General features: G+C 38.1%; 1 protein-coding gene and 1 pseudogene across 2 annotated transcripts in view; one reads left to right on the top strand and one right to left on the bottom strand.

Annotated features, from left to right (window-relative positions):
* UBE2R2 (ubiquitin conjugating enzyme E2 R2) overlaps positions 1–23316 on the bottom strand; it is a 114495-nt gene that overhangs the window by 79147 nt on the left and 12032 nt on the right. The window lies entirely within an intron of this gene.
* On the top strand, positions 25–501 carry LOC124501405 (60S ribosomal protein L27a-like; annotated as a pseudogene).

The following is a 23316-nucleotide window of genomic DNA, read 5'->3' as shown; positions in this document are numbered from 1 at the left end:
ATAAAATTCAAATTTCACTCTTTCTTCTGGGCCACCGATATGCCATCCAGACTGAGGAAGACCCAGAAACTTCGGGGCCACGTGAGCCAGGGCCACGTGAGCCACGGCCACCGCTGCATCGGCAAGCACCGGAAGCACCCAGGAGGCCGGGGTAATGCTGGTGGCATGCATCACCACAGGATCAACTTTGACAAATATCATCCAGGTTACTTTGAAAAAGTTGGTATGAGACATTACCACTTAAAAAGGAACTAGAGCTTCTGCCCAACTGTCAACCTTGATAAACTGTGGACCTTGGTTAGTGAGCAGAAACAGGTAAATGCTGCCTAAAATAAGACTGGAGCTGCTCCTATCATTGATGTGGTGCAATCGGGCTACTACAAAGTTTTGGGAAAGGGAAAGCTCCCCAAACAGCCTGTCATCGTGAAGGCCAAATTCTTCAGTAGAAGGGCTGGGGAGAAGATTAAGAGTGTGGGGGGAGCCTGTGTCCTGGTAGCCTGAAGCCTGAAACCACATGGAGAGAGGTTCATTAAATACTAACAAGTACTGGGGCGCCTGGGTGGCGCAGTCGGTTAAGCGTCCGACTTCAGCCAGGTCACGATCTCGCGGTCCGTGAGTTCGAGCCCCGCGTCAGGCTCTGGGCTGATGGCTCGGAGCCTGGAGCCTGTTTCCGATTCTGTGTCTCCCTCTCTCTCTGCCCCTCCCCCGTTCATGCTCTGTCTCTCTCTGTCCCAAAAATAAATAAACGTTGAAAAAAAAAAAATTTAAAAAAAAAAAAATAAATACTAACAAGTACTTTTCAAATTAAAAAAAAAAAAATTCTAATTTCAATATCCATAAAATAAAGTTTTATGGGAACACCATCACACTCATTTTTTTATGATTGGCTTGGCTGTTCTAATGCTGCAATGCAGAGTTGAGCAGCTGCAATAGAGACTATGTGGTGCCCTCTCACACTGCTGCATCACGGTGCACTATAAATTGCAGTGATGTAGTTGTATCTGACAGCATGGAGTGTCACACATACTGCTGTACATGACATTTTAATTTTATTTATGAGTGCATAACCCATCATGTCAAAACAAGAAAGTGCACTTTAAATGTCACACATCAAGGCACAGTGGAGTATGTTTTGTCATCAAATTAGATGGCAAAGCATTGTCTTTATTATGTAATGACACTATAACTATGCTAAAAGAATACAACATATAGAGACATTACCAGATTGTACTCATCATAAGAGTTCCCAACTCACAGGAAAGCATTAGAAAATCAGAAAATTTTAAATTATCTCATATTAATTTCTTCATAAAATGAAAAAATGAAACTGCAACCACACTATGTGTGTGAGTAGCTCATTTGTCAGCCTAGCAAGGAAAGCCATTTACTAATGGTGAGTTAATTAAATAATGTTTGATTACAGCAGTCAAGGAAATGTGTCTAGAGAAAACGAACTTGTTTAAGATTATTAGCCTTTCCAGAGAGAACAGTTGTTCAAGCAAGTTGAGGATATTGGGAGCAATAGCAATAGTCAATTTAAAAACAAGGCAAATGATTTCTAGCAGGTTTCCTTGAATACAGATGAGTTAACAGATGTTGCAGATTACTTATCAGTTATTTATTTGATCAATCAATACAGAGTTTGAGTAACTAAAAAATTAGCCTCTATGAATGCCTATGTGAAACTACTAGAGTAAAGAGTATTTTCAAACTTAAGAAATCATTAATTCAGTATAACCTGAAGTGGAATCTAAGAAATGCTACAAGCAATGGTGGTAAAATGTGTGTGGTAAGAAAAAGGCTTAGTGGGGACAAATTAACAAAACTTGTGAAAATGTAAAATGTATAAGGTATTTCAAGACTATGGTTATTCACTGTATTACTCAGCAGCAGGTATTCTCAGGAAAATATCTGAACCCATCATGTCTTATAGACCAGTAGTGCCAAAAGATAAATTTCATTTGCTTTCGGGGATTTCACCATCATTGGTTCCAAAACAGAAGCTGAATATCCTGACTTGCCCCACCACTCAGCAGTTCCATGGCTTGGCAGTTTTACTGCCATTTTTTGAGCCCAAGGAATGGACTCAACATTTTTCTAAAGAAAAAAAATCAGCCGCAACCATTATTGTAGAACACCAAATGGATTTGAAAATTTAGCTTTTGCTGAAAACTTGGATTCTTGATAACTTAAAATTAGCAAAAGACTGCTTATATAAGAAACATACTGCAGGTAAAGCCTAAAATATTTTAATAACTAAAGCTATTAGAATCGTATATAATGGCAAACTGCTTTATATGCTTCCTGTTCAGTCAAAAATTAAGGTCTCCATTCCCACACAAATTTGCAAAATATCTATTTTCTGAGCTCAAAGGACAATTTCAGCAGTGTTTTTTGGACCCTAAGTAAAATAGAAAATTCATATTTTATTTTATTTTTTAATTTTCTATTTATTTTTGATAGGCAGAGAGAGACAGAGCACAAGTGGGGGAGGGGCAGAGAGACACGGAGACACAAAAGCCGAAGCAGGCTCCAGGCTCTGGCTGTCAGCACAGAGCCCGACGCGGGGCTTGAACTCACAAACCGCAAGATCATGACCTGGGCCGAAGTTGGACGCTTAACCAACTGAGCCACCCAGGCGCCCCAGAAAATTCATATTTTAAAATCAATCCATGTATAACTGTGCAACTGAGGAGCTTCAACCTAACCTACAACTGGAAGTGACTCATCTGTACTATAATGATACGCTGAAAGACAAATATCAAGAATCTAACAGAATTTTATAAATGCCTTCCAAACGATAAATTATTTCCATTAAAATCATATACTCACGGATTGATGTTTGTATTTGGCAGTACCAATCTGTGTGTAGACTTTTTGAAAAGAAAATCTCATTAGAGATCAACATTAACAAATGAACAACTGCAATCCATCTTAATGATAATAGCTCTGAACCCAAATTAAGCATTATCTAACCCCCAAAATTAATTCCATTCTTCTCATTAGACCTACATTATAAAAAATTATACTCAACTATTTACATTTTGAATTTTGTCAATAGGGTTTTGTGGAAGTTTGGTTTCTCTCGTTATGTAAGTAACTATGTAATAGTAACTTTGATTTTTTCCTTCTGGCCTACAAAGCCTAAAATATCTGCTATCTGGCCTTTTACAGAAAAAGTATGTCAACCTCTGAACTATGTATATAGTTCCACTGAACTCTATAATTGCTTATAGAACTAAAAATAGGTGCAGATTAAAAGAATACAGTATGTAATATCAATGTAATCTGATGGTATAGATAGATAGTACAGCTCTACAGAGGAAATGGAGATAGCATATGCAAAATAATTTATGCAACTGCTCAGCAATCATATGGCTAACAGTATTATTAGTATTGCTATTCTGAGACTACTGTATAATGTGGGATAAAACAAATGAGTAATTAATAATGTGATATTTTAGGGGTGCCTGGGTGGCTCAGTCGGTTAAACATCCGACTTAGGCTCACTCAGGTCATGATCTCGTGGCTTGGGGGTTCGAGCCTCGTGTCGAGCTCTGTGCTGACAGCTCAGAGCCTAGAGTATGCTTCAGATTCTGCGTCTCCCTCTCTCTCTGCCTCTCCCCCACTCGCCCTCTGTCTCTCTCCCTCTCAAAAATAAATATTAAAAAAATAATGATGATGACATTTTAATCCGTTATTCCCTATATCCTTAAGAACAGAATTTTGGGTATGGGAAAAAGGATATATAGATGTCATATAAAAGAGATTAAGTCTTAAAATGTGTGTGTGCGTGGCTGTGTGTGGAAACAGATGTACATACATCACTCCTAACTCTGTTCTAGACAAAATGATAACTCAGCAATGCACATACCTAATGCCCAGATGACATTCTCAAATATCATTTTCCACTAATAACTAGGGTGTCTTGGAGAAACCAGGTAGTTACCAATCTGGAGCAGGAAATGTAAAAGATAAGCCTCAAACACTTGGTCATACCCTATAGCAAGAATGCTATAAAGAACACCTGGAGTGGATCAAGTTATTCAAGAGCTAATGTAGTAGGCTTCAATTGGCCAACAGTAGGACAATCTGAGAATCAATGATGTTAATAATTACCATTGATTAAAACCCATCAGATGTTTGAATTCCTAAATTCACAATAACACTATTTTAAAAATAGTTCTTAAAGGATAATAGGGAACTAATCTGCTATCTTGAAAGAGATAAAGACATAGAACCAAGTATGTATCCTGTAGCTCTGGATAACTAGTAGATAAGCAGAAACATCTCTTTTTTTTTTTAATTTTTTTTTTTTAACATTTATTTATTTTTGACACAGAGAGAGACAGAGCATGGACAGGGGAGGGGCAGAGAGAGAGGGAGACACAGAATTCGAAGCAGGCTACAGGCTCCAGGCTCTGAGCGGTCAGCACAGAGCCCGACGCGGGGCTTGAACTCATGGACCGTGAGATCATGACCTGAGCCGAAGTTGGACGCTTAACCAACCAAGCCACCCATGCGCCCCAGAGAAACATCTCTTAATAAAAGTATCCCAACTAATAAATAAAAAAGAAATAACAGAATGTTACTGTTTTGCAACTATCAATAATTTAATTGATCTGGGCATAAAGCCCAACTGCTAACATGACAATAAGAGAGAAAACCAGTAACATAACTCCTGATTAAAGAACACAATACTGCCTATAGCAATGCCTAAAGGACTGAACCAGAGTCTGACCAAGGCTGTGAATCCAGCTACCAATTTGTAATAAACACAGAGGATGAAGGAACATGCTTAACTGCAACATGAGATGTGCAATCAGTAAAATTCAAACTTTGGCCAGGGTTCTTCAAGAGAAAAAAATGTAAAGAAAGAGGCAGAGGGGTAAACTGTAATTTAAAAAAAACTTAAAAAACCCGAAATTTTTAAAAATGAGTAACACGATAGTCTACAAATGCATACTTGGTGATAAAACTATAAAGAATAAGGAAATGATTAAAGAGTCAGAACAATGGTTATCTGGGAAGGGGAGGGGGAAGAGGTTATAATCAAAATGGGACATGGGAAGGATTCCTGGATAGCTGAAAAATAGTTCTATTTTTTGACCTGGGTGCTGTAGTCTCATGAATATTTGCCTTATTTAAAAAAAAAGGGGGGGGTTGAGGGGGCGCCTGGGTGGCTCAATCAGTTAAGCAACTGACTTCAGCTGAGGTCATGAACTCACTGTTTGTGAGTTCAAGTCCCACATCGGGCTCTGTGCTGACACCTCAAGGACTGAAGCCTGTTTCAAATTCTGTGTTTCCCTCTCTCTCTGTCCCTCTCCCACTCACACTCTGTCTCTCTCTCTCTCAAAAATAAATATTAAAAAGGTGGGGGGGTGCCTGGGTGGCTCAGTTGGTTAAGCATCCGACTTCAGCTCAGGTCATGATCTTGTGGTCCGTGAGTTCCAGCCCCACGTTGGGCTCTGTGCTGATAGCTCAGAGCCTGGAGCCTGCTTTGGATTCTGTGTCCCACACTCCTCTCTGCCCCTCCCCACTCATGCTCTGTCTCGCTCTGTCTCTCATAAATAAATGTTAAAAAAAATTTTTTTTAATTAAAAAAGAAAAAAAGTGGGGTGCTTGGGTGGCTCAGTCAGTTGAGCGTCCGACTTCGGCTCAAGTCATGATCTCATGGTTTGTGGGTTCATGACCCATGTCGGGCTCTATCTCCACTTGCACTCTGTCTGTGTCTGTCTCTCTCTCTCTCTCAAAAATAAATAATATTTTTAAACAAGAAAAGGAAAAAAAGGGGGGGGCACCTGGGTGGCTCAGTCAGTTAAGCATCAACTTCAGTTCAGGTCATGATCTCGCAGTTCCTGAGTTCGAGCCCCATTTCCAGGCTGACAGCTCAGAGCCTAGAGCCTGCTTCGGGTTCTAGCTCCCTCTCTGCTCCTCTGTCTGTCTCTCTCTCTCTCACTCACACTCACACACACACACACATACACACACTCTTTTTCTCTCATAAATATTTTTTAAAGTGTGCACGTGTTTGAGATTTTCTGCTTATTTTACAAGGATTAAATATGTAAAACAACAATACTATTATTGCCTTAGAGATTTATAAGACATGTATAACTAAAATGTGGTATCAGTAGCACAAAGGGTAAGGAGGACAGACTGGAATTCAATTGTTATGTGGTTCTCACTTTTTTTGAAAAGCACTAACTCAGACTAAAATGTAATAAGTTAAGAATGCAGGGGTGTGTGGGTTGCTCAGTGGTTAAGCATCTTGACTCTTGATTTTGGCTCGTGTCAAAATTCATGGTTCGTGGGATGGAGCCCCACATTGGGCTCTGCACAGACAGTGCTCAGCCTGCTTGGGATTCTCTCTCTCCCTCTCTCTCTCTGCCCCTCCCCTACCTGTACACATATGCACTCTCTCTCAAAATATATAAACTTAAAAAAAATAAGGTATGCAGACTGAGGGGCACCTGGCTGGCTCAGTCAAAAGAGCATGCAACTCTTGATCTCTGGGTCATGAGTGTGAGTTCCACCTTGGGTATAGAGATTACATACATACAATACATACATACATATTTAAAAAAAAAAAAAAAAGAATGCAGATTGAAATATCTAGGGCAGTGGTTCTTAACCAGGGACAATTTTACCCTCCAAGGAGACATCTTGTAATGCTTGAAGACTGGTTGTCACAACTGAGAGACGGCTGCTACAGGTACCTAGTGGGTAGCAGCCAGGGATGCTGCTAAACATCATACAATACACAGGATAGCCCCCTACCCCACAACAAAAAATCACTGGCTCCAAATGTCAATTGTGTTAAAGTTGAGAAACTCTGATTTAGGATAACTGCTAAAAACAATTATAAGAATGTGTAACAAACAAAGAATAAAAAATGGAGTAATTTCACTTACATGAAGTTGAAAAATAGGCAAAACTAACTTATGATAGAAATCATCAAAATAATCAGTGGCTATAGGGTATTTTTAAGTTTATTTATTTTGGGGGGGGGGGGTAGAGACAGAATCCCAAGCAGACTCTGCACTGCCAACACAGCCCAATGTGTGGTTTGAACTCACAAACTGTGAGATCATGCCCAGAGCTGAAACCAATAAAACCAAGAGTCAGACGCTTAACTTACTGAACCATCCGGGTGCCCCCTAGGTTTTGTGTGTGTGTTTTGTTTTGTTTAAGTAAGCTGTATGCCCATTGTGCGGCTTGAACGCAGAACCCTGAGATAAAGAGTTGCATGCTTTACCAACTGAGCCAGCCAGACACCCCTAATTAATGGTTTAGGGGAGTGAGGGTACAGACTTGGAAGGGGTACAAGAGTGCCTTTTGGAGCACTAAAAATGTTTTCTCTCGTTCTAGGCATACACTTTACTGTATATTAAACCTCAACTGAAAAAACAAAAAAACAAAAAACAAAAAAAAAGACTACTGAGCAGATAACCAAAGATTACCAGACTTAAAGTAAAGTCTTTAACATGAATCTTTCTTATCAAAAACAACCTGGGGGGCTCCTGGGGGGCTCAGTCGGTTGAGCGTCCGACTTCGGCTCAGGTCATGATCTCACAGCTCATGAGTTCGAGCCCTGCGTCAGCCTCAGAGCCTGGAGCCTGCTTCGGATTCTGTGTCTCCCTCTCTCTCTGCCCCTAACCCACTCACATTCTGTCTCTCTCTAAAAAATGAATAAACATTAAAAAAAATTAAAAAAAACAACAACGTGGAAGAAACAGTCTATGAGGGAAAAATAAGCTTAAAAAAATAAATCAGCATCTACCGCTACATAAAAATATACAATGTCTTCAGAAAGTTCGGAGAAAACACTGCAACCAAGACTCAAAAACAATGTTATTTTTAAAAATCAGGTATCGGGGCGCCTGGGTGGCTCAGTCAGTTAAGCGGCGGACTTCGGCTCAGGTCATGATTTCGCACTCTGTGAGTTCGAGCCCCGCGTCGGGCTCTGTGCTAACAGCTCGGAGCCTGGAGCCTGTTTCGGATTCTGTGTCTCCCTCTCTCTGACCCTCCCCCGTTCATGCTCTGTCTCTCTCTGTCTCAAAAATAAATAAACGTTAAAAAAATTTTTTTTAAAAAGATAAAAATAAAAATCAGGTATCAAGATAGAACTCTTTAAATAAAAACAGCAGAGATAAACATACAGAAATTCTACTCTTAGGTATTCTATTTACCCAAGAGATAAAAATGAATGTCCACTAAAAGACCTTAACAAAAATGTTCATAACAGCTTTATTCCAAGTAGCAAAAACTGGAAAAATGCCTATCAAACAGAGAAAGAGATAAACAAATTAGGGTATATTGATACAATGGAATACTACTCATCAAAAGGAACAAACTACATGTAACATATGTGAATCTCAAAAACAATATGTTGAGGAAAAGCAGCCAAACCCAGGAATACATACTGTATGATTTCATTTACATAAATCTCTGAAACAGGCAAAAATAAAAGCTATAGTGATAGCAAACAAGAGTAGCTGCCTGGGATGATGTGGGGGAAAATTACTGGGAAGGGGTATGAAGGAACTGTCTGGAATTACGGAAATGTTCTATAATTTCACAGAGGTGGTGACTAAATGGGAATTGTCAAAATTAATCAGGCCACACCCTTAAAATCAGTACATTTTATTGTATGTAAATTATACTAAAAATGCTACATAAAACAAAAATGAATAACTCCACAGAAGGGGTGAAAGATAAAGGTGAGTTAATTATTTCTTTTTAAGTTTATTTATTTTGTGACAGAGTGTGATCTGGGAGAGGGGCAGAGATAGGGAGAGAAAGAATCGCAAGTAGGCTCCTCACTGTGAGCAGGAAGACCAACAAGGGGCTCATACAAACTGTGAGATCATGACCTAAGCCACAATCAAGACCCAGACGCCTAACCAGCTGAGCCATTCAGGCACCCAAGATTTTTTTTTTTTTTTTTTTTTAAGTAATCTCCACACCCAGTGTGGGGCTCAAACTTACAACCCTGAGATCAAGAGCCACATGCTCCTCCTACTGAGTCAGCTAAGCATTCCAGGTGAGGTAATTTTTTTAAAGTTTTTATTTATTTTGAGAGAGAGAGAGAGAGAAGGGGGGGCCATGAGTGGGGGAGGGACAGAGAGAGAGGAAGAGAGACAGAATCCCAAGCAGACTCCACACTGTCAGTGCATGAATTTTATTCTGCATAGTTGCCTCATGAGATCATAATCTGAGCTGAAATCAAGAGTAAAAGTATAAAAACATGGGGCACCTGGCTGGCTCAGTGAGTAGATCATGCAACTCTTGATCTTGGGGTAGTGAGTTCAAGCCCCACATTAAGGGTAGAAATTACTTAAAAAAATAATAAATAATAACAAAAATAAAAACACAAAGAAACTGAAAATCAGATAAAAAGACTTTTTTTTTTTTTTTTGACAGGGAGACAGTGAGTGTAAATAAAGGAGGGGCAGAAGGGGAGAGACAAAATCAGCAGGTTCCATGCCCAGCAGACAGTGAGAGATCATGACCTGAGTTGACATCAAGAATTGGATGCTTAACCAAATGACCCACTCAGGCACCTCAAAGACAATGTAAATTAGAGATTAATCCAGGCAATCCAACATCCACGTAACAGGCACTTCCAAAAGATAACAGCAAAAAAAAATTTATAGGAGAAAATATCATTGAAATAACTCAAGAAAATTTTTCAATGCTGAAGAACACGAGTTTCCAGATTAAAAGTACCCATAGCAATGTGAAATTTCCGAACAGTGGGAACACAAAGATGATCTTGCAAATTTCCAGAAGAAAAGAATTCACATATAATGGGCAGGATTTAGAATGATTCCGAATTTCAAAAAGCCCTTTTGGAACCAAGAAGATAATAGAGCAATAGCCTCAAAATTCTAAAGCTATGTGATTTCCAACCTAGAATTCTATACCCTGCCAAGCAACTCAAATTCAGTAAGAGCTCAAGTTAGAATAAGAGCTCTAGAGGCGCCTGGGTGGCTCAGTCGGTTGAGTGTCCGACTTCGGCTCAGGTCATGATCTTGCAGTTCGTGAGTTTGAGCCCCGCATCGGACTCCGTGCTGACAGCTCAGAGCCTGTAGCCTGTTTCGGATTCTGTATCTCCCTCTCTCTCTGCCCCTTCCCTGCTCATGCTCTGTCTCTCAAAAATGAATAAACGTTAAAAAAAAAAAAAAGAATAAGAGCTCAAAAATTCATGTGCTATGCACACCTCCTCAAAAACATCTACTGAAGGATATGATATACCAAAACATGAGAATGAACCAAAGACACAGACAATAAGGTAAACAGCCAATATAACACAGGTAGGAGCATGAAACACCCAGGCTGATGGCAAAGACAGTAAACTCAGTAAACAGCTATAAACTAGATACAGAAGGCAACTATGCAGAATAAAATTCAGAATACTTCAGGAGACTGATGAAAAGTAAAATGATACAGCCGCTTTGGAGAACTGTCTGGTAATTTCCCACAAGATTGAACAGTTACCATATAATCTAGCAATTCCACCCCTAGATACACACCCAAGAGAAATGAAAAGAATATCCACACAAAATATGTAGATAAATGTTCACAGAAGCATTATTCATAATAGCCAAAAAGTAGAAACCCAAATGTCCATCAACAGACAAACGGATAAACAAAATGCATTACGTCCATACAATGTGATTTTATTCAGCAACAGATGAATTTTGAAAACATTGTGCTAAGTTAAAGAAGTCAGTAACAAAAGATCATATATATATATGTATAAGTGTATCTGTGTATATATGTGTATATATATGTATATATACATACTGTACAATTCCATCTATACAAAATGTTCAGAACAGACAAATCTAGTATATGTGCTGCCAAAGCAAGCACTAGAACAGGCAAGTCTAATACACAGAAAAAGTAGATTAGTGATTGTTTAGGATTGAAGAGGTTGCTGAGAAAGGGGGTATGACTGCTAACGGTTAAGAGATTTTCCTAGGGGAAAAAAAACTGGAGGGGGGGGGGTCCCCTGGGTGGCTCAGTCGGTTAAGTGTTTGACTTGATCTCAGATCAGGTTTTGAGCTCATGATTGTAGTTTGAGCCCCACAGTGGGCTCTACACTGGGCATAAAGCATACTTAAAAAAAAGTTTTCTTGGTAGGTGATGAAAATATGCTAAAATTGGTTGTAGTAACAATGATTGCATAACTCTGTAAATATGCTACAAACCACTGGATTAAACACTATAAGTGGCAGAATTACATGGAATATAAATTATATCTCAATAAAGCTATTACAAAAAAAAATTCTTGGGATTAGTGGTAACTACATAGAAAAGTAAATGAGTAAGCAAAATAAGGTAACTATATGGAAAACAAAATATTATATGGGAAATAAAAATATTTTGGGGGCATCTGGGTGGCTCAGTTGATTAAGCATTCAACTCTTGGTTTCGGTTGATGTCACCATCTCATGGTTTTGTGAGTTTGAGTCCCTCATTGGGCTCTGTGCTTGCAGTGTGTAGCATGCCTGGGATTCTTTCTCTCTCCTTGCCCCTCCCCCACTCACGCTATCTCTGTTTCTTTCAAAATAAATAAACTTAAAAAAAAAGTAATATTTTACTACATCTTAAATTTTAAGTAATGAAGATCTATAATTATGATATAACTTTAGGAAGACTGGAGGAATATATGTGCGTGTATGTGTAACATATATGTTAGAGGGAAAGAAGACAGTGGAGGGATTTAAAAAGAAATCCTTATCTTCTATGGCGGGCAATCACAGATAATAAAATTTAAAAATCAGAGAGTAGTAATAGAAGCACAGTATTAAGGAGGTTAATGCCAAAATGATCAGCTATAAGAATTTTTTTTTTTAACGTTTATTTATTTTTGAGACAGAGAGAGACAGAGCATGAACAGGGGAGGGGCAGAGAGAGAGGGAGACACAGAATTGGAAGCAGGCTCCAGGCTCAGAGCCATCAGCCCAGAGCCCAACGCGGGGCTCGAACTCACGGACCGTGAGATCGTGACCTGAGCTGAAGTCGGACGTTTAACCAACTGAGCCACCCTGGCGCCCCAGCTATAAGAATTTTAAGTTCTTTTGTGTGGAGTGATGGAAATGAAGAGGCAGTGTCTGGGGGACTATTTTATGAAGTAACTTTGCAAAATTCATTTAATTCTTTAAATTACAGACAGGTAAAACTTTGATTTTTATAAAATTTTTAACTCAATACAAGCAATTTAAAAGTTAAGAAGCTATTAGAAAATTGGGAAGATATTCAACAGAGGGGAAGTGGATATTTTGTGATCATCTTCCATAGCAAAAAAAAAAAAAAAAAAAAAGAAAGAGAAAAAGAAAAAGAAAGAAAAAAGAAAAAGAAAGACTGCTTTTAAAGTACAAAAATTAGTGGTATTAAGTACTAAAGTATATACTTAAAAATGGCTAAAATGGAAGGGGGCACCTGGTTAGCTCAGTCAGAAGAGCACAGTACTCTTAATCTCAGGGTCCTGACTTCCATTGGGTGTGGAAACCACTTAAAAAAAATTTTTTTTAATGTTTATTTATTTTGAGAAAGGGAAAATCCCAAGCAGGCTCCTCACTGACAGCACAGAACCCAACATGGGGATCGATCTCAGGAACCATGAAATCATGACCTGAGCCGAAATCAAGAGTCAGACACCGAACCAACTAAACCACCCAGGTTCCCCTAAGGAAAAAAAAAAATGTTTTTAAAGAAGGTTAAAATGGGAAATTTTATGTTAAGTGGTTAGTACAATTTTTTAAATGAAAAAATGGAAAAAAAACACCACCACCTCTGGGAAATACAACCAGGGATATGGGAAGGGATAGAGTAGTAGGCATAATAAAACTTTTCATTTAATATGATCCTACATGATGCACATGTTATTACTTATAAAGTGAAAAATACCACTCAAAACAGTGTTGCTAACACTAACACCAACTAACATTTACTGACTGCTTTTCACATAGCAGGCACATTCTAAGTACCTTCACATGTACTAACATAATACTTAATTCTCACAGTATTCCTAACAAAGCATATGCCACATTCCCCTTCATCCCATTTTACAGAAGAAACTAAAGGCCTACAGAAGTTAAATAATTTGCCCAAGATCACCGGTTCAGAACCAGAACCTAGCTGTCTTACTCTAAAGCCCAAACTTTAATCACTATATTATAATACCTCTGTATTAATATTAAGGAAGAATGAGATTTAGCAGAAAACTCAAAGGGTTACTAAAATACTAAAGTACATAATGCCTACTCTCTAACTCCACTAGGAAATATGAACAGTTTTAAGTTTTAACTCTGAGTCTTCAGTCTCTAAAGTTGCTTGTAGGGACTAAAATCACAACCCATAAAAACCCAAGAAATTAGTTGCACTAAATAGCACTTACCAAAAAAGAAAAAAAGAAAGAAAAGTCTAACTACAAGCCTTTACAACAGAAAATAAACATAATTCAACTTTTTACTCACTGCCTTCTACTTCATTAACCCACGAAGGCATACAACAAAGAATAACACACACTATTCTTTTTTTTTTTTTTTTTTTGAGGGAGAGAGTGTGAGCAGGGGAGGAGCAGAGGGGAGTGGGGAGGCGGGGGGAGACAGAGGATCTGAAGCAGGCTTCACGCTGATAGCAGAAAGCCCCATGTGGAGCTCAAAATCATGAGCATGTCCTCAGCCTAAATCTGATGCTTAACCAACTAAGCCACCCAGGTGCCCCAACACACTATTTTTTAGCTCTCAAGTAAGATGTTCTTCAGATCTTCATGGTTAGTTAACTCTGCCCCTTATGAGAACATTCCAAAAGTCACATTTCTTCAGAAATATCTAAATTGTCACACACACAAAAATTTTTAATATCCTCTTCCTAACTTCAGACCCCTACTTAACTATTTTACTCTTTTCTCCTTAGCGCTTAACCACTTTCTAAGATGCCATATACTTTTTGTTCATTGTCTATCTCTCCCACTAGAATATAAGCACCATGAGTCAAGGGTTTTGTTCACTGTACCCTTGGCACCTACAACAGTGCCTGACACATGTAAGCACTCAATATTGGTAAACAAAAGTATACATAAGCAAAAATAACAAATTTTAAATGTTCTCCATATTTCTGAAGTTAATATTTATAGTTTTAATTATATATAAGAATAACATAATGATGATTTACCTAGGCCCCAAATCCTTCTCCAGGTGTTTGTAGAGCATTACATGAGAAGCTAAAATATTCAACTTAGCAATACTTTTTCCTAGTGTTCTCATTTACTAAATTACTGCTTCAGAAATACATTAGACATGTTATGAAGTAATTTCCTTGCCTGAACAAAAATCACAACTATCAACTACTCATTAAGAACATCATATAGGGGCACCTGGGTGGCACACAGACAGTTAAGTGTCTGAATCTTGATTTCAGCTTGCATCATGTCCTCATAGTTCATGAGTTCGAGCCCCACATGTGGCTCTGTGCTGATGGCGTGAAGCCTGCCTGGGATTCTGTCTCTCCTTCTCTCTGCCCCCCTCCCATTTGTGCACTTGCACACTCACTTGCTCTCTCAAAATAAAAAATTAAAGAAAATTAGGGGTGCCTGGGTGGCTCAGTCAGTTAAGATGGGACTTGGGCTCAAGTCATGATCTCGCAGTTCATGGGTTCGAGCCCTGGGTGGAGCTCTGTGCTGACAATGAGCAGCTGGAGCCTGTTTCAGATTGTGTCTCCCTCCCCCACTCATGCTCTGTCTCACTCCCAAAAATAAATAAAGGTTAAAAAAAAATTTTTTTTAACTAAAAAATAAAAAGATCACATAGAAAAATCCTTGGGAAAAAATTATATACGCTATTAACATAAAAATTCCAAAGCTTGGGGCGCCTGGGTGGCGCAGTCGGTTAAGCGTCCGACTTCAGCCAGGTCACGATCTCGCGGTCCATGAGTTCGAGCCCCGCGTCGGGCTCTGTGCTGACGGCTCAGAGCCTGGAGCCTGTTTCCGATTCTGTGTCTCCCTCTCTCTGACCCTCCCCCGTTCATGCTCTGTCTCTCTCTGTCCCAAAAATAAATAAACGTTGGAAAAAAAAAAAAAAACATTTAAAAAAAAAAATTCCAAAGCTTAAAGAACACCTCTGGTTATAATTTCACAGGTATGTGTCATGGTTACATGAGAAGATGGTACTTGGTGGTAGAGTAGTCACATAAACATAACAGTGAATTTTAAAGTACCTCTTTTTTGGCTAATAAAAAAATGTATAAATATAGAACTCTGGAACATAAAGTCATTCTACTTATAAAGCAAAACACAGAATCACACTGAATATCAGGAATAGGAACCTTGTTTTACATCAGAATCACCTGGAGGGGTGCCTGGATGGCTCAGTCGGTTAAGCGTCCGACTTCGGCTCAGGTCATGATCTCGCAGTTCATGGGTTCGAGACCCACGTCGGGCTCTGGGCTGACAGCTTGGAGTCTGGAGCCAGCTTCGGATTCTGTGTCTCCCTCTCTCTCTGTTCCTCCCCTGCTCTCACTCTGTCTCTCTCTCTCTCTCTCTCTCTCTCTCAAAAATAAAGATTAAAAAAAATTAAAAAAAAAAATCACCTGGAAACGCCCACCAGATTCCCATGTCCCTCCCCAGAATATTCTCATTTCTTTCTCAGATATGTGGTTTACAAATACATTCTCCCAGTTCATGGCTTGTCTTTTCATTCTCTTATCTGTGTCCTTCACAGAAAATAGTTTTAAATTTTGATGAAGTTCAATTCATGAATTTTTTTCTTTTCAGGGATCGTATCTCTGGTGCTGTATCTAAGAGCTCTCGGCCAAACTCAAGGTCAAGAAGACTTTTCTCAAGGCTTTCTTCCAGGGGTTTTAATGCTTTATGATTTACATTTAGGTTTATGATCCATGCTGAGTTACTTTTTGCATAAAATACATTATATAGGTTGAGGCTTACTTCTTTACATACAGATGAGCAATTTTTGCAACACCATATGTTGAAGACTGTCCTTTCTCCAGTGAATTATTTGCACCTTTGTCAAAAAAATCAGTTGACTATATTTAAGTCTATTTCTCAGTTCTCTATTCTGTTTCTTTAGTTCAATATATCACACTCTCTTGATTAGTATTCCTTTATACTGCATCTTAAAATTGGGTATTATGAATTTTCTAGCTTTGCTCTTCTTTTTCAAAATCGTTTTGGCTAATCTAATCCCATTAACTTTCCATATATAACTATGTAAAACCAAGGCATAGTAGCCAAGTCTTTAATGGTTTCCTAGCCCTCTAGAAAATTAGCATTTTTACTATTGCATCTTATCTTGTCAAAATCAGTTCCAAATATCTTCTCTAAATGTATATGGAGATGTTCATAACTTTTGACCCAATATATCAAGTACCAGAAACTTATGTGAAAAACACACAAATATAGATATAAAAATGTATTCAAGACAGTATTGTTTAGGGGCACATGGGAGGCTCAGTTGGTTAAGTGTCCAACTTTAGCTCAGGTCATAATCTCACAGTTTGTGGGCTCGAGCCCAGCATTGGGTTCTGTACTGAGGGCAGAGCCTGCTTATGATTCTCTCTCTCTCTCCCTCTCTCTCTCTGCCTCTCCTCCATCACTCATGTGTGTGGCGCAGTCTGTCTCTCAAAATAAATAAACTGGAGGAAAAAAAAAAGATAGTATTTTTTAGAAAGGAAAATAAATCCCCAGGTCCAACAAGAGAGAAAAGGTTAAATAACAGCTGGGAAAATGTTCAGAATATATTAAGTTTAAAAAATGAATACGCAGTATCTGATTTTTGAGATGAACTATAGCATATTCAGAAGAAAATGTATTACAAGTATTACTTCTAGGGGTGCCTAGCTGGCTCAGTCGTACAGCATGCAATTCTTGATCTCGGAGTCACAAGTTCAAGCCCCATGTTGGGCACAGAACTTAGTTTAAAAAAAAAAAAAAAGTATTACTTCTAAGTAACATCAATATAAGTGACGTTTTCTTTATAGCTTCAGGAACTTTTAAAACTTTCTAGGGGCTCCTGGATGGCTCAGTCAGTTAAGCATCCGACTTCGGCTCAGGCCATGATCTCACAGTCCGTGAGTTCGAGCCCCACGTCCAGCTCTCTCTGGTGACAGCTTGGAGCCTGGAGCCTGCTTCAGATTCTGTGTCTCCCTCTCTCTGACCCTCCTCCGTTCATGCTCTGTCTCTCTCTGTCTCAAAAATAAACAAACATTAAAAAAAATTTTTTTAACTTTCTATAATAAACATGTATTGAATTATAAGTGGGGATTAACATTTTACTTTTTGAAAGGAGCTACTACCATTTTCGCAGTAAAATACAGGTAACTCTGTATCAGCCTGTAACTTATTTGTGTCAAGTTTGTTCACAGACTAGGAATCATCCACACAGACAATGTTTTAGAAGAGTTTACTCTAAACCCCACAAATTCTTCTAGCCTACTGTCATGACAGTGACAAATACAATTTTCTCTATGCTTGTCTTCATGTTTAACTTTGGGTAGATTTGTAAGCACAAATTAATATTTTAAATTACATCATTAATAAATGACACATGGGAACAATATTTGCAACAAGCAACCTTCTTTAGGCACACAGCCTTTATCCTAGTTAAAATAAATAAAAACAAAACCTAACAAAAATGGGCAGAGGACAAGTATAGATAACCTGCATATACATTACAAATGGCCAATGACATGAAAGTAAGCTAAATTTCATTGACAATTAAGAGAAACAACCATCATAAAAGCTGATTTATCAGAACTGCAAATTTTATAGTTTGACAATACCCATAAAAATTACATCATGGAAAAAAATTAGTATTTCTGAAGGATAATTTGACTAGTAAAATTTAAATACATATATCCTTTAATCCAGGCAATCTATTCACAAAAATATAAAGATATGTAAAAATGTCCCTTTTCAGCTTTGCTTGTAAGAGTCAAAAACTGGGGTGCCTGGATGGCTCAGTCAGTTGAGTGTCCAACTTCAGCATAGGTCATGATCTCATGGTTTGTGAGTTAGAGCCCAGTGTCAGGCACTGTACTGACAACTCAGAGCCTGGAGCGTGCTTCAGATTCTGTGACTCCCTCTCTCTCTGTCCCTCTCCCAACTGCGCGCGTGCGCTCTCTTTCTCAAAAATAAACATTAAAAAAAATCTGAGAATGATTAATTGCCCATCAATAGACAGTTGAATAAAGTATATCCTTAACTGGAGTAATGTGCAACAGTTACAATTAATGAGACAATCCACAAATACTGATCATGGAAAGATCTCCAAAATAAACTATTATGTTTAAAAACAAGATGCAGAAAAAGCTTTTAAGTATAATTAAAATTATAGTTTAAAAATGTATAGTTATGTTTGTACATGCATAGAATATTTTTCTGAAGGATCACATGTCAAACAGTCAAGTGATTTTCAAGGGAAAGACTTTCATGCTGCTTGAATTTTTTCCTAGAAAAACAATAAACTAATGCCCTTAATAAATGTCCCTCATTACATCTTTAATGTTATAAAATTTAAATTCCTGTATAATACCTGCATAACAGATTTCACTCCATCAAGAAATTAGTATTTTTCTCCACCAAATTTACTAACCTAAATTTAGTTCCATGAGATATGAGAAGGTGAGATATGACTAGATCCTGCATGGGAAGTTTTATGAATTTAAACAGAGAAGAAACAATGTGGAAAACATAAGTGGCTACCTAGGTTTGGGGCTAGAACTTTCCATGACTATGTCTGGTGACCACCAGTGTTAGAAACATAGTAACCTTCCATTACTTTTAGTATTATAATAATATCCTTTACTATGTAATAAAACATAATTATTACCAGTCCAATACAATAGTGAATTCCTTAAAAGCGAAGACAGCAGTTTAGCAGTTAAATATATTCAAATGGCAAAAAATAAAGTTTAAAAAAAAGAGAGAGACAAGTGTTGGTCAAGATTACAGAAATTAGAACCCTCACAAGCACTGCTGGTGGGAATATAAAATGGTACAACCACTTTGGAAAATAGTCTGAGTTCCTCAAATGATAGAGTTCTTATATGACCCAATAATTCAGAGAAATGAAAATATATGCCCACATTGACACTTGTACACAAATGTTCATATCAGTGTTATTTTCAATAGAAAACAACTCAAATGTTCATACGCTGGAACATTATTTAACAATGAAAATAAATGAAGTACTGATACATGCCACAACATATGAATTTTGGAAACGTTATGCTAAATTAGCCAGTCACAGAAGACTGTATGTTATAGGATTCCATTCATATGAAAGTAAATCTGTACATTTATTGAATAAGCAAATCTGTAGTCACAGAAAGTAGACTGCTTGCCTAAGGCTTGGGGAAAAATGAGGAGTGACAACTAATGGGTATGGAATTTCTTTTCTGGGTGATGAAAATGTTCTAAAGTTGATTGTCATGAGTTGTAAAACTCTTGTGAATATACTAAAAAAAAAACACTGAATTGTACATTTAAGTAAGTGAATTGTATGGTGTATGAATTGTATCTCAATAAAACTGTTATCAAAAAAAAGGTGGGGGCACCTGGCTCAGTCTTAAACATCCAACTTCAGCTAGGGTCATGATCTCCTTCCTGGTTTTTTAGTTTGAACCCCGCATCCGGCTCTCTGCTATCTGCAAAGAGCCTGCTTTGTATCCTCTGTTTCCAGCCTCTGCTCCTCCCTCTCCTCAGAAATGAATAAACACTGAAAACAAACATTTAAAAAAAGGAGAACGGATAATATATCGATTAAGAAAGTCTTAAGAGGCATATCAACCAAATGCAATTGTGGATTTTCTATGGGATCCTGATTCAAACTAATTTAAAAGTTTATGAGACAACTGGGGAAATCTGCATATTAGATATTAAGGATTTTTTTTAATTGAGTATATTTGACACATAATGTTACATTAGTTTCAGGTGTAGGAATTACTATTAAGAATAATGCAATAGGGGCGCCTGGGTGGCGCAGTCGGTTAAGCGTCCGACTTCAGCCAGGTCACGATCTCGCGGTCCGTGAGTTCGAGCCCCGCGTCAGGCTCTGGGCTGATGGCTCGGAGCCTGGAGCCTGTTTCCGATGCTGTGTCTCCCTCTCTCTCTGCCCCTCCCCCGTTCATGCTCTGTCTCTCTCTGTCCCAAAAATAAATAAAAACGTTGAAAAAAAAAAAATTTTTTAAAAAAAGAATAATGCAATTATGTTTTTAAAAAGAGTACTTATTTTTTTAGGACTCCAGTATTTACAGATCAAAGAATAGGATATCTAAGTTTACCTTAAAACAGTTTAATTGGGAAGAGTGTAGGTTAGAGGGGGTGAACCCAAGAAATTTTCAGGTCATTCATAGTGAATGGGGTTTTAAAATAGAAGTTGGAGTTCCCTGGACTAAAGAGAACAAGAGAAAAGTTGAAAAGGGCATTCCAGACAGATAAATAGCTTAGGCAATGGCACTGTCAAAAATTATCTATGGAGAGCTGCCTGGCTGACTCAGTTGGTGGAGCTCTGATCTCAGGGTCATGAGTTCAAATCCCATGTTGGGTGTACAGATTGCTTAGGCAAACTTAAAAAAAAAAACAAAACAAACTTAAACAAAAATTACCTATGGAGCAAGAACTGGAAATACAGTTGAAAAAGTAAGTAAGAACCAGATCATGAAGGGCTTTGTATGTCACACAAAGAAATTTTTACTTATTTTGTGGAAGATAGTGTCTTTTTCTTTTCTTTTTTTTTTTTTTTTTTTGATGGTGGAGACAGGTCAGGTTAGAACTTTAGAAAGAGGGGCGCCTGGGTGGTTCAGTTGGTTAGGTGTCCGACTTCAGCTCAGGTCATGATCTTGCAGTTTGTGAGTTGGAGCCCCAAGCTGGACTCTGTGCTGACAGCCTGCAGTCTGGGGCCTGCTTAGGATTCTGTATCTCCCTCTCTTTGCCCCTCCCCCACTCACTGTCTGTCTGTCTGTGTGTGTGTCTCTCTCTCAAAAATAAAAAAATAAAAAAACTAAAAAGAAAAGAACTTTAGAAAGGTTATTCTAGGAGCATCATACACTGGAGGGGCATAAGACAGTAAAGAGGCTACTGTCACAGTCTGAGTGACAACTGAGTATAACTTACATGGTGGCAGCAGGAATGAAAAGGAGGGGCTAAATACCAGAGACATGAGATACTAAAAATAATTGGATATGTGAAAAGAGGAAGCAGAAATCATCTTAAACGATTTCCAGCTTCTAGGCTCGTGTGGTTGGGTAGACAGTGTCAGTCAAATATCCAGGAAAGTGAATACAAAAGAGGCTTATGAAAAAAGGTAGAGACCAGTTTAGTGTTTACTTTTTAGTATAATTAAAACATAATTAAAAAAAAAAAAAAAGCCATACTAGCAGAAATGTCTAACAGGAAGGCAAAAAATTAAGGTCTAATTAAAGATGTACACACTTTAGGACATATTTGGTAGCTGAAACAATAACCCAGAAGAGTTTATAATAATTCACACACCACAGAAATTTAACCTACTTTAAAAGTTCCCTCCCTACTCCACCTTGTTAATAATTCATTTATTCAAGGTATATATGTAAACAGTACATGCTAGGTATAGTTAATCTTTTATTTAGGAAACTTTATGTATATTGGGGGAAAGAAAAATATAGGTACATATTTGGCTAAACTTTACCAAAATTATTAACAAAATGCGTGCACATAGAGTATTATCAAAGTACAAGCAGAGCTTTAAAAATGTAGTCTTCTAATTATTTTTTAAAGCATCAAGAACCCCATAAGAATATTCATAACATTTATAGTCGCTCTTTTAAAATCCTCCACTTTATAAGAAATTCCAAAATGCACTTCTAGTTTTAAAATTTCTTTTTAATGTCTTCTGATACTCTAAAAAGGCTAAAACAGAACTGGGTTTAATTATTTTATTTTATTTCTTTTAATTTTCCACATGAGGCTTAGCAATCTTTATCTTCATGAGACTACAGAGGTCCAGGTTGCTATGGTTGGCAGGTTTTGGTAATTAATGCCTCTCACTATCACTGTTCTAAAATTCTTAACCTCTTCTAAACAAGTTTTATAGTATTTAAATTATAAGAGGAGCCCTACACAAAGATTATCATTTGCTATAATACTATATAACCAAGATTTCAATCTTAATTTTTAGCTAATCTTAAGTCATCACGGGATGCCTGGGTGGCTCAGTGGTTAAGCATCAAACCTTGGCTCAAGTCATGATCTCACAGTTTGTGGGTTCAAACACCACATCAGGCTCTATGCTGACAATGCAGAGCCTGCTTGGGATTCTCCCTCCCTCTCTCTCTGCCCCTCCCCAACTAGAGCTTTCTCTCTCTCTCTCTCAAAATAAGTAAATAAACTTAAAAAAAAAATCACTTAAAAAAAAACTTCAGTCATCAAGAACATTAGATCTAATTGAGGCAACCTGGCAACTATAGATAAAACGTCAAAATCCAAATAAAATGCAATTTCTTCCCAAAAGGGAAAGCACAACTAAAGTAACTGAGCAGTCTAAATACTTAGCCACTTTAGTCTACCACATGTCTTAGACTACAGGTTGAATCACTTAAGGTCTATGGAGAAAATTCAGATACCAGTAATTCCTCGAAATTGCATGCAGAATTTGGAGGAAGGGGGGGCTGCCATTCTCAAAGGATGTGACTCCCCAAAAGATAAGCATTTATTCTTTTATCTTTTAGGTCCTATGGCAAATGCTAAGGAAATTCAAAGATCCAGTGGCATTTCTTTTTTTTATTTTTTAATTTTTATTGTGAGAGCGAGAGCGAGTAAAAGCAGGGGAAAGGGGCAGAGGGAAAGACACAATCTCAAGCCGAGGCTGGGCTCAATCCCACCACCCTGGGATCATGACCTGAGCCGAAATCAGGTCAAGTTGGACGTTCAACCAACTGAGCCACCCAGGCACTCCTCCAGTGGCATTTCTTTTTTTTTTTTTTCTTTTTTTTTTTTTTTTAACGTTTATTTATTTTTGAGACAGAGAGAGACAGAGCATGAATGGGGGAAGGGCAGAGAGAGAGGGAGACACAGAATCGGAAGCAGGCTCCAGGCTCTGAGCCATCAGCCCAGAGCCCGACGCGGGGCTCGAACTCACGGACCGCGAGATCGTGACCTGAGCCGAAGTCGGACGCTTAACCGACTGAGCCACCCAGGCGCCCCGATCCAGTGGCATTTCTTAAACAGCTCATAATCTAAGATCACAATTTGATAATAGAAAAAAAATTTTTTAAGTTAGAAATAACTGATTTCCTTAATACAATACT

The sequence above is a fragment of the Lynx rufus genome, unplaced genomic scaffold, assembly GCF_022079265.1.
Source record: "Lynx rufus isolate CCGP_SWC_20201006 ecotype Redwood Valley unplaced genomic scaffold, mLynRuf1.p SCAF_10, whole genome shotgun sequence".
Taxonomy (NCBI): domain Eukaryota; kingdom Metazoa; phylum Chordata; class Mammalia; order Carnivora; family Felidae; genus Lynx; species Lynx rufus.
Note: the sequence above shows the minus strand (reverse complement) of the source record. Positions and strands in the feature narration are given on the sequence as shown.